The sequence below is a fragment of the Xiphophorus couchianus genome, chromosome 15 (assembly GCF_001444195.1).
Source record: "Xiphophorus couchianus chromosome 15, X_couchianus-1.0, whole genome shotgun sequence".
Taxonomy (NCBI): domain Eukaryota; kingdom Metazoa; phylum Chordata; class Actinopteri; order Cyprinodontiformes; family Poeciliidae; genus Xiphophorus; species Xiphophorus couchianus.
In genome coordinates, this window is record NC_040242.1 from 8844637 (window position 1) to 8856723 (window position 12087).

The window sequence follows — 12087 nt, forward strand, 5'->3', positions numbered from 1 at the left end:
GAGTTTTAACTGTCCAAAACATCTTTTCAGCAGAAATTGTTACACAGTAATTGAAATGAAAGGGTCAAGGGTAAGAGGAAGAACAGAGTACAAAAATAGAGACAAGGATAAAGGAATAACCAGGCGGGCATACAAAAGGAGAAATTACGGATAGAAAGCAGGAGTGGTAACAATTACTAGGAGATGGATCAAAAACCTAAATGATGCAGATAATAGATATGTAACCCAATCCAAAATAAAGGTGTTTTGTGTTGAGTTAGGTTCATGGAAAGTGTAATAATTTAGAATGTGTTAAACATGTTTGCCTAAATATTTCAAAATTGTTATAAATAAGTGTTAACAAAAAGCTGTGCTTATAAGTACTTAAAGTAATATGGTATAATAAGTTTAAAGAATTTGGAAATACGTAGTTAAAACTGTTTCATAGTAAAATAATCGTCACCAAATTTTACTTTGAAGGGATCATGTTTGCAAGCGGAAGTGATGTAGAGCAAAGCAACTTTACAGGTCTGTGGTTGGCTGAGGGTCGGAAAGTGATAGAGGTGGAGTGGAGAGACAGGAAATAACGTACAGCATTTAAATAAGAAAGAAAAGAGGTTCTAAAAAACAGTGTTTTGCTGATATTTACTCTCAACTCGACAGTCTGTTTATAGATATCAACTCTACACTCTTGTTTGCAGCTACCGTGATCATTTCAGACCGGAATTCACTGTACAGTATGTGGAAAGATATATGTAATGCTCGCTAACGCATTAGCATTCGTTAGCAAAGTGAATACACTATGAGTACTGTGAGCTAAATCGGCTAACAGAAGACTTAAGGTTTCCATCGTGGGAGCATTCCAGAACTGAGCCTAGTCCAGAGAGATGAACTTACACTGAGTTTGTATGACTGCTGGAGGACTGTCTCTCCGTTGGACTTTCCTGCTGCTTGCTGAATCCTGTGGACCGAGTGACTGGTGAAGGAGCTGACAAAATCTTGCCAACTGGGACTAAGGACAGGTTTATTTCATGAAGGTTCAAGATTTTTCCTTTGGAGTAAGGTACCACGATTCCACGCTTCACCATCACAGGCCTGCAACAGGTTTTTTTTTGGGGGGGGGGCTATGTTTTAGTTAATCATTGCTGGCGTAGGTGGACATTGAAGTGTGGGCCCACATTAACTTAGGTTTTGTGAAACTAAAAGACTGAAACATTTGCAATTTTGTTATTTTATTATTGTGTTTAATATATGTTCATACCTCATACAGGTGTGTGTGTGTGTGTGTGTGTGTGTGTGTGTGTGTTTGACTTTAATAGAATAGTATTTGGAGTTTATTATTCTTACTGAGAGCTGTATTATTGGGTGAAAAGAATATAAAGTACTGGTGTATTATTACTCTAAGGTGAGTGAAACCCAACAGGTTTAAACACAAGAGTGTATTAGAGTTATTATTTGTAAGTTAATAGGTTTAACGAACTCAATGTTGAAGTGAGTAATGCTGACTTTAACATTGAGCATCACTCAATGTTAAAGTAATGCTTACTTTAACATTGAAACTGCTAAACATTGAAATTACTATGAATCAAATTATACCTAAGCTTCCTATATTTCTTGTATGTTGCATAAAGATTTGTGATTTGAGACAAATAAAGGTCCAGAATCAACTTTAAACATCAACTTAAAAGTCTTGTATTTTAGCATTTGTGATGTAATCTCCAGATGACTCTAGAGTCACAACCACCGTATTTGCACCATGCTGCTTAAAAGCTGCTTCATTTCCTCACATCTGGACCCACATAGGAAACAGTTCACATCTACATATTAGGAATATATGCAAAACTGATACATTGTATGCCACCAAATGCATTTGTACCACATACCAGGTGCAATTACCAGACCTATCCTTTCCCAGCAGAGAATTTCTAACATGATTCTACTGTCAACTATTATTAGAACCAGATCCATAGTTAGACAGTAGTAAGCAGGTGCTACTACAGAATGCACTCAGCAGCTGTTTGTGATCAACAGACACAGAGGAGAGACAGTAAAAGAGAGCAGGACAGTCTCTATAAACATGCCCTGTCTTCATTTCAAAGGGGAATGAGAAAGTTTTTAGACAGATCCCACAGTGATTCTTGGGTCAACCGATCAAGGTAAAGACTCAAATTTATGCCCGATGTGTTTCCACTCACACAGTAGAGATGTTCTGGTTGTCTGTGTTGCAGTCTATATTTCCTAAAACAACGAATACGTGTGCTTCTATTTCCGGTGACTCCTGTCGACACAGCCATGGCTTTTAAACAGCTTGAGACCAAACAGATGTGGAGGCATGTCCCCAGGGTTACGAGAGCAGAAAGACAGAGCGCAAGAGATCAGCCGAGAGAGGAACGCTAGACTCAGAGACAGCTCCAGACACTTTTACAACAGTCTTTAAAATAAACACCTGCTGCAGCTGAAGTGCTTTGCACAGACCAGAGAACCTGCACATATCGCCACACATAAACAATCCTTATGAGCAATTCAATAACAATATTAGATTTGTGCAAGTTTTACAGTCAAGTATTTTAACAACAATTGTAAATTCTGTTGTCTTGAAAACTACAAAAGACCTTGATTGGACAGCCAACTGTGGCTTGTCTTTTCTTACAATCCCTTTTACTGATTTGACCAAAGCCAGACTTGCATAAGCACATACAGAATACAAATGTCACCATTTGACACATTACGCTCAGCTGTATGAGACAGAGTAAATATCCAGCACTCAGTTGCCAGACTGAGCACGGGGAAGAGAAGAAGAAAGGCAACTGTGGCTTACTGTGGCAAAAAGAAAAATTTACTTTCTTGAAGGAGTGATGGAGGTAAGATAGCTTTAACCTGCATTTAATATCTGTAGATTTTTTGTTGAGCAGAAAAATTGCACCATCTATGAAAATGGATAAAGGTGATCTGCAATTGTGTGTTTACAGAGATGTCATATAAGACTTAATCTGACTTAGCTTAGTAGGTATTTGCTCAATTTCTACAGCAATGCATTCCTAACAAACATGTCTGTTGCTTCTTCCAATCCAAACATTTAGCATGCATTCTCGCTAAAAGGTAAAATATGTATGAAGTATGAGCAACAAGTTTTTGATTTACCAGTTCCCAAAACTACATACATGCCAATGAAAAAAAAAGCCTTGTCGAAGCGCAACCCTGCCAGACTGCATACAAAGGTAAAAAGCTTACATGGTGCAATGGACCCTATAAGCAAAATCTTGCAAATGTGAAAAAATACCATCTCAATATCCAGATAATTTGAAGGAAGCTAAATTCAGTCCCATAGAGACCTGGGTACACTGTGACTAAGCTAAGTGCAACTCAGAAAGCTGGCTGAGCTATAGCTGACATGTAGTTATGCACACTGTTAAAAAAAAAAAGAAGCACACACTGTGAAAGAAGCATCCAGCTTTTCAGTGTGGGCCTGTGGATGGAAAATTCCCTATAGGACAGGTGTGTTAAAAGCTATAGAAAAGTTCAAATGAAGCTGCTTATGGACTGTTCCAAGACCCAAAAGTAGTCAAATTTAGTTTTTATAAAAAGTGTTTTCTAAAAAGGTTTCTTCTCACATACAACACTTAAGTATCTTATCTGAGAAAAAACAGACACTTTTCAAGCATTGTTCCATTAGAGCATACAGAAAACCAATGAAATGGAACGTTTCCATATCTAATAAATTGACATAAAATACCCCATTACTAAATCAAATGTCCCAAAGTAACATGCTCCATATGAATCAGTGCTGCAGAAGAAAGTGGTTCCCACACAGTTTTGATGAACCACGTTTATTATGTCACACCCGAATCACATGCAGCCACATGGGTCGCTCCGTACCAACATAAAAGCCTTCTAGGGTTAGCATAGCAGTTAATCATAAACCCCACAACAGCGCACACTCCCCAAAACTAGCAGAACCCAATCTGGCACTGGGTGTCATGTTGCAGGCAGGAAACAGATGGCCTACTGGGAGAAAAAAAGTAGAAAAAAGTATGCCAAACAAGGACACAAAACTGCTTTTCCTCCCACTTTTTCTCTTGCCATTCCTTCTTCCATCATTGCTCGCATCTTTGTTGAAGGGAAAAGGAAGGGAGTACAACCACTTTGGTGCTTAGAGTGCAGATCAGTGGGCTCTGGCTCGAGATCAGAGTGATGGATGTTCTCTGGGAGATTTTATAAATATCAAGCCTGCAGGATTGTACTGTACTCAGCCACGCTGGAGCTTTGAGCCTGCAGGCTATTTAAGACGGACCCTGGGACTAATACCAGTGGGAGAAAATAGATTTGAAGCCTTTAGCGAAAAATATTATTATTATCCAGAGATACGCTTGATTTTCACACTAAGGATTAAAAACTAATTTTAGTATTCAGTGCCTTGCAAAAGTATATCGCTTGAAATTCTTCTTATTTTGCCACCCGGATGCCACAAATATCAAATGTCGTTTTGGGAATTTATGTGATTCCCAAAACAGTGCATAATTGTAAAATGTAGACATGCGCTGGTGATTCTGTTGTGGAATCTTCATGTGGAAGAACGTGCTCTGGTCAGGTGAGACCTTTTGTCCGACATGCAAAAAGATATGTGTCATGGCAAACTAACACCTAACATCACCCAAAACACACCATCGCCATGGTGAAATTTGGTGGTGGCAGGAGCATGCAGACCTAAATCAAATTAAAAATCTGTTTGAAAAATGGGGATTTAAAATTGATTTTCACAGATGTTCTCAATCCAATTTTAACTTACATTAACCTATTTTAAATAGATTTATTTTTAGGAACAAAGTTACTAACCATGGATATTTTCCCCTACATTTTAGAATTGTACACTACTGGGTCAGTCTTTCACATTAAATTTCCAATAAATACACAGAGTAAGGTGTTAAAAGTTTGTGGTATAATTACATTGAGTCTGTCACTTAACTTCCACTTTTAAAAAACAGACTGCTTGCAACATTAAGGAACAAGTTACACACTCAGAAGTAAAGACTGAGTGTGTTAGGTTTACTTCCTCCTGCTTAACCCTGTGTGGCCTTTCCTTGGAACACAGAGGAGACCTATAAGCAACAGAATGTAGATAACTTTTGACCCAGAAAACAACAATTACAGATCAATATTGTTTGAAGAAGAGCCATCCGCCATGTGATAAGTGGACTGACCCCGGCTGTTTCAGGCCATCATCAATCACATGTTTACTTAACTCTGCGTCCTGTGTTTTGCCCAAATTGCCATTGTCAGATCTTTATCAACAAAACAGAGCTCTCACACTAAAACCTTCACAGATCATGTAACATTTAGAAAATCTTGGTCCTTCAGTCTAGAACTTTGATAGATTTAGATTATCAGTTAGATGTGGAGCATCAAAGGTCACAAAATAACAATTTGAAGATGAAGTCAAAATTTTAAACAGTTCAATGTAGTTTTCACATTCTAAGGCTTAAAACAAAGAGATAATGTAATCACATTTAGCATGCTTTTATTTAAATTTTAAAAAATGAATACTGACAACACAGGAGGTGTACAGAAAAAGATTTAACACTTAATTTGTGAAATATCCTTAATTATAAGAAATTAGGAGGCCATTTTTAAAACTTGTTTGTTAATTTGTAAAGCTTGTAATACACCATGAATAAAACTACTGACGAAATGCAACCCAAGACCAATGGTTAAAGTGTAAAAAATGTGCTTCATGTGGCCTGACTTGCATATGTTTAGATAGAAACCTCTCCTCTAATGAATGTTCATTAAATTTGCACTCTGTAATCCTGCTTCAAAACATTTCAAGCTTTATAGGAGGTCTTAAAGGTTGGTTCAGGGGTGTTTAGGCTTTTTGAAAGTCTCCAGGCTTCTAATAAACAGTCATGCAAGCAACACTTTACCTCATCCTCTATGACTCTTTCTTCTTTCTGTTGGCATGCGAGCATGGCATAACATCAGTTCATTTATTTGTACTACAATTGAACTCCATGAAAATTATTTAAAAAATAATTGCAAATGTCTCTCCTTTCTTATTTACATCTCAGTTTCAATAAGCATTGTTTTTTTCAATCCACACACTGAATACATGTCTGAAACAAGTTTTAACTTTGTTCTGCTCACCCAACAAGTGTTTTCTTGGCTCAAAGCAATTTTCGCCTCTCAGAACAAATTGAGCTTAATAGGGTGAGACTGGGTGAGGTGACAGTGGGGAGAGAAGAGGGAAAAGCCAAAAGAGGGCTGTAAACACCACATGCTACTCTACACCAGTATTCGGGTTGAGAACAGAACAGCAAAATGAACATGCGCCACATCCAACTAAAAGGTTTAGTATACTTATTGCTTTATACAAGTGTTGTTATTTTGCCTTCGATATTCTGGATTCCTATTGAATGATGTAAAACTCCTGACATCCTGCTTTACCTCACTTGGGGGTTACATGGTTAAATGCCCTTTCCTTATTGACATACTTGGGCCAACCAGATGTTTACAAAACTTAATATTACGACATGAGTGGTTATATAAATTTTTAAGAGTGAAGTGAGCAATTACATTTCCAAAAGCATGCAGCCTTTAAAAACTATTTGCAAACAAATTTTAAAACCAATACTGTTGGTACAGTATTGTTTTATTTAGATGCATAAAATGCACATACTTAGTTATCTCCCAAAAGTTGCACTTCTGACTAACAAATGCTCCTTACTTTTTTCTACTAATGTGGGACAAAATTGCTACAGAGAACAAAACATGTTATATGTATACACCCCCGAAAAGAAGCCAGTATAAAAAGGCACCCATTTAATTTAATGTGAACAGTAACTGGCAGATAGCTGTTGACCAGCGTCCAGAATACACAGACCTGGCCAGACAGGGAAGTGGGCAAACATACTCACCTTGAGCAAAAAGCCTGACACATACTCACAAAGAAGGTATGGGCCTCTGGACTGGACTTTTTCCACTTTACCTCATGCTGCAGAGCTTTGGTTTAATTACTTGGTCTACTGTTAAGGGTCTTCTACTGCCAACACATTTATTCTTTTGCAAAAGAGCTGTGTCCTTCACCCTCAACATGAGGCCTTGAAAAAGGTATTCTTAAAGGGCCAACTATGAAGGTAGAAACCTTTCAGAATAAAACCTTTAAAGAAGTCCTCTTGTCAAAAAACATATTGTTTAGACTCCCACAGTAAAATTTGAATATTTTTAAATATATTTTATAAACCACATTGCCACAGTCTGTTTACTCAATGTGTGTGGGATTTTGTATAGAATTGCAACCAAGCATCATTACGTTTAACTGAGAAATATAAAGCTAAAAAATCCAGTCTTTTCAGAATCTGTGAATGCATCACTTATTTAGGCTACCAGATAGTTGTGACCACATGTTTCAGTGTGGCTGTAGTTACTTAGGGAAAAAGCAGCTAAGTATCAGTCAGATGTTTAAATCTAATGTCAGAGGAAGAACAAAGACTTGAAGAGAAACTGTATTTTCTACTGAGATATATTCAGTCGAGCTGCTACAAAACTTCTGTCAGTGCTGAAGCATCACAAGGAGTTATCTTTGGCCATTTCGTACTTTGATGTTTTCCTCATTTTATGCTTAATATTTTCAGAAACAAAAGTCACTGTCCAACAAAGAATTAATTTCTGCCCAGCGATGTTTTATGAAGTTTCCAACTTCAGAAGATATCAATACTGCCAATGTGTTGTTTCTAATCTTTCATGGATAATTGCATACTACGAAATGTCATCAGCCTTTTATAAAATGTCCGAATTATGAGTAAGTTTGAACACACACACAGAGAAACCAGTATACAGTTATTAATGTCAAATGTGCTGATCATGCTAATTGCTAACACAAAATATGACAAATATAAGTTTAAAATGTCAACTATATAATAATTTGTTTTAAATTAGTACATCACTGTTGCACTGCAGTCATGCTGTTGAGCCTCCAGCCATGAAGGACTGAATACAGGAGTTTGGTGTGAGAACTATTAATGCCACAATGTACCGCATTGACCTACTTTCAGTTTCAACAAGAGGAGGAGTTTCAATGCATGACACTGTGACGACGTTACAATTGATACTGAAGTAATACTATCTCTCTTTTATTGGTCTTTCATGACTGTGACATAGGGGAGACAAGTGCACTACATGAGACCCCTTCTCTCGCTGACAGAAGAAAGGCTTTGCACCTTGATCAGAAGCGCTGGATCCAAAAAATATTCAGGTGACTCTATTGTATTTGCCCCAGTCAAAGGAATACACCTGGTTTGTGGTTTTATTCAGAATTCTTTAGAAGGAACCTTATACTTACAGGTTCCTTCATTGCTATTGACAGGCTGCCGCTCTCTGCTATCCCTCCGAGCAGAAGGCATGTTTTAATCACAGATAATCCTGCAAGGTGAGACTTTCTCCTTCATGGGTATTTTGCCTTCCTTTTTTGGCACCTAATCTATATAAAATGGCCCCGAAAACATTCTAAAATCTCCCATTTTCTTAAAACAATTTCCATCTAAGCTAAATGTAGCTAAGGGCTATGGCATTTCCAAGACAAAGCTTTTTGTGTTCACACAGTCAGCCACAACAAACTGGTGACAATAAACTATTGATGTTGTTATTTATAGAGCTATGGCCTTACAAGAAATAGTTTTAACAGCAAAATGTCAGATTCTGTACATTTCAGCCACACTCCTGGTGTTCCAAATTATTAATTAATCAGTCACTGAAGTAGTAAGTAAGTACATAAATAAGAAAATAAATAGATTACAAATCAATTTTTGAAAAAGTTAATTGATTTCCAATTCAGTCAAAACAAATAAAGCACTGCTTTCTTTTGAATGAACCTGGTTTTTCAATATTCACAACTGATGCTGAACTGTAACATCATTGTAAAATTTTTCTTGGTTCTTTTTAAATAAATTTAAATATTTTCTTTGTTTTTATATTTTCATCATTCTTTAATTTTTTTCTCAGTGGTTATGTGTTACTGGGTGTTACTAGTTCAATGAGTTTGTTGAATACAGTATTTAACTGAATTCTTTTGTCAATAAATGTATATGTTGCAGAGAAGTAGTCTGTACATCTTTCTGTTCAAGGATATTGAACATTTATTACTTAATTTATTATTTTAAAACCCAAACCACATCAGGCTTGTATTTATATGAAATAACAGAGACTGAACTGCTTGGCTATTATTATCCTAAAATACATGGTGCCCTGACTTGTAATTTTGATCAAAATTACTAGTTTTATCAATAATTGACCTAAGGAATAATTTATAGTTAATCATAGCCAAATCTAGACTCCTGTTGTGGCACAACAACACTCTTTCACAAAAGGTGTTACAAAAAAAACCACTATCTACTCATGGCAGGATGGCAAAAGATAAAAATCAGAATTTTATATCAGCACAAGACTAAACATACTGGGATTTGTAAATGTAACTACAGAGCATTAAGGTGATGAATTTCTGTACTCTGTGTGGGTGAGCCTCAGTAACCTTTCACTGTCTTACCTCAGTGACTTGAATTCTACCTAAATCTGGACGACAAGCCTTGCAAATTTTACTGGGAGATAATTTATTGCCTTTAGCAATAGAAGTCCCCATAAATCCCCCAATATGGAACCAGTCCAGGCAGTAACCTGGACATCAGAGGAAAGACAAAACCACAGGTGCTTTTTTAGATAGGACAGAAGAAGTCTCTTTGACCTACCAATTGTGGCAGAGCACAAAGAACTGACCAAAGAGGAAAGAAATTCCTATTAAATTACCTTAAAGAGAAGAAGAACCAAAGTAAGTAGCGCAGACCTGTAGCAACTTAATTGTGTGGCTTCTAGCAGCAAATATTAGATGTTGTTTGACAATAGAGAAATACAATAAAATGGTACATGAACTTGCAATGACCAGTCTATCTAAAACCCAACATGTAGATGCATGTTTGTGTTAAAATCATTTTTAGCCTCTCGGTATAGTTATCCCAAAATATTTTCATAAATAGAGTATTTCTTGAAAAGGACAACTGAAGTGTGAAGAAAAAGGTAAGAGGAAGGATGGAAAAAGAAAACATTTCTTAAGGAGAACTGAAGCCTTGAGGAATGCATGCTGGGCTGCAAAAACAGAGAACAGAGAAGGAAAGGATAAAAATGAAGTCAAGGGTAGAGGGAAAAAAATGAAGGGGTCAAAAAGGGTTGTTCTTTCTGTGAGAGAATCAGACCAAAGCTCAGTACAGTGCCAGGTTATATTCAGACAAGACAGAGTAAATGAAGCCACTTGATTAAAGACAGCAAAGAAGGGTGGTAGAAGGTGCAGTAGGGTCTGGGCTCCACTAGGATGAAGAGATGCTCCAACTCTGCTTCCTCTCTGTTTTTAGAACTAAGTCATTGGTCTTATCTAGAGACCAGACCCAAATCCAGATTGATTAGCACAGCACTGTGGAACACAAAGTCACAGAGAAAGAGCTACAAAAGGTTAGACAAAGAATAACAGAAAGATAGAAAAACATGTTCTGTTTGCCTATTAATCATTTTTGCTGCCCTCCCAATCTCTCCCTACATCTACAAAGAGCATGCAAAGTACTAATCTGGAATAACAAACAGAGGCAAACCAACATCCTGAGTTGCTGGCCTAAATCCTGTGTCTGTGCTGTAAAACGCCTGCCCCACAAATCCTCCCCCTTCCTCTTTTGCTAACACAAACCACACACTAATTCATAAATTACAAACAAAGAGTCCCTTGTGGTTTGGGAGGGTCCAGGCCGACACTGCAAACTGGCACTAAGGGGGAACAGCCGTGCATCAATTAGAAGCAAACCTGACTGGCAGGGAGGGGTAGGTGTGGGTACATGCTTGGAGTAGCAGATTCTCATGCCTTCACCATCTATGTATGGCTTACATTTGTTTGTAGCATGCAATAAAACAGCCAGACCATTTGGAAGCAATATAAACAACTTACCCCCAAACTGCTAAGCAAATATTTTGTGCCCAGCCTACAACACTTCACACTTTATTGGTAGCAAGAAGAAATGCTGAATCTAAAATATTTTAGATCACCTCTTCGCAGGCTAATATCACAACTGTTCACAGATGGAGACAAGTTCAAAATCCAGCTCACACCTGACAATAAAATTCAGTAGCGGAGACACAATACTATCCAGATTGTACTAAACACAGGTGTCAATGCAGTCAAAATTTTTGGAGGATAGATTACAAATATGAATCCACTTTCATCTAGATCACCTTTTGTAGTCTGAAGAGAAACTATCCTCATCCTTGAGAATATACATATTTCTCTGTTCTTTTAGATACATTGAGTCACCACAAGAAGTAACTCCTTTCTAACTCTAAAATATAAGTCTAAAACACAAATACAACACAGTGTCAAGCTTAAAACATGTACTTTAATAATGGGGCCCATAACAGCAGCCCAGACAAAGTCACAACCTGGGCATCTCCTCAAGGGACACTTTTTATTTTGACAGGAAATATTGTAGCATATAATTGTTGCATGAACTTGTGTCATGAGCTTTATAATTAATACTATAACTGGATATATAGATTCTTCTGGTTGCTACCACACCATAAAGTAGTGGAAATGAGAATAGCAAACAAAATAATGAAATAAAGTGACAAAAGTATGGATTTATGTGGTGGAAGCACCATAGGAGCAAAATGGTTGTTTGTCTTTTGGACTTAAGAGTAAGTTCAAATGAAACCGCAATAGTCCTATGACAACATTATGAAGAGATATCAACCTGGATGTAGGACAGCAGTTGCCAGTGGTCTTGCAGTAGTGCCGAAATTAGCAATACACTTAACTGTACACAGAAAATTCATACCAAGTGATACATTTTCAAATTCAGATATTATTTTGATTAATTTGTTAGACCTTGTTATAAGTGAAATTGCAATTTTTAACTAAGGAACAGTTAGACACTTAAAATGTACAATTTTGAGCCATAAAAAATAAAGAAATAGTAACAAAGGAAAGTGTTACTTCAAACCTTAAGGGCTGCAATCCTGGAATAATACTAATGTCAGTATTTTAATGAATAAATCAGTTACCTAAATACTAAATACCCCATTCCTAACATT

At 37.0% G+C, this 12087-nt stretch overlaps 1 protein-coding gene across 2 annotated transcripts in view; it reads right to left on the reverse strand.

Annotated features, from left to right (window-relative positions):
• The window catches only part of eva1aa (eva-1 homolog A, regulator of programmed cell death a), a 68550-nt gene that overhangs the window by 12288 nt on the left and 44175 nt on the right, over positions 1-12087 (reverse strand). The gene's annotated exons all lie outside the window — the stretch shown is intronic.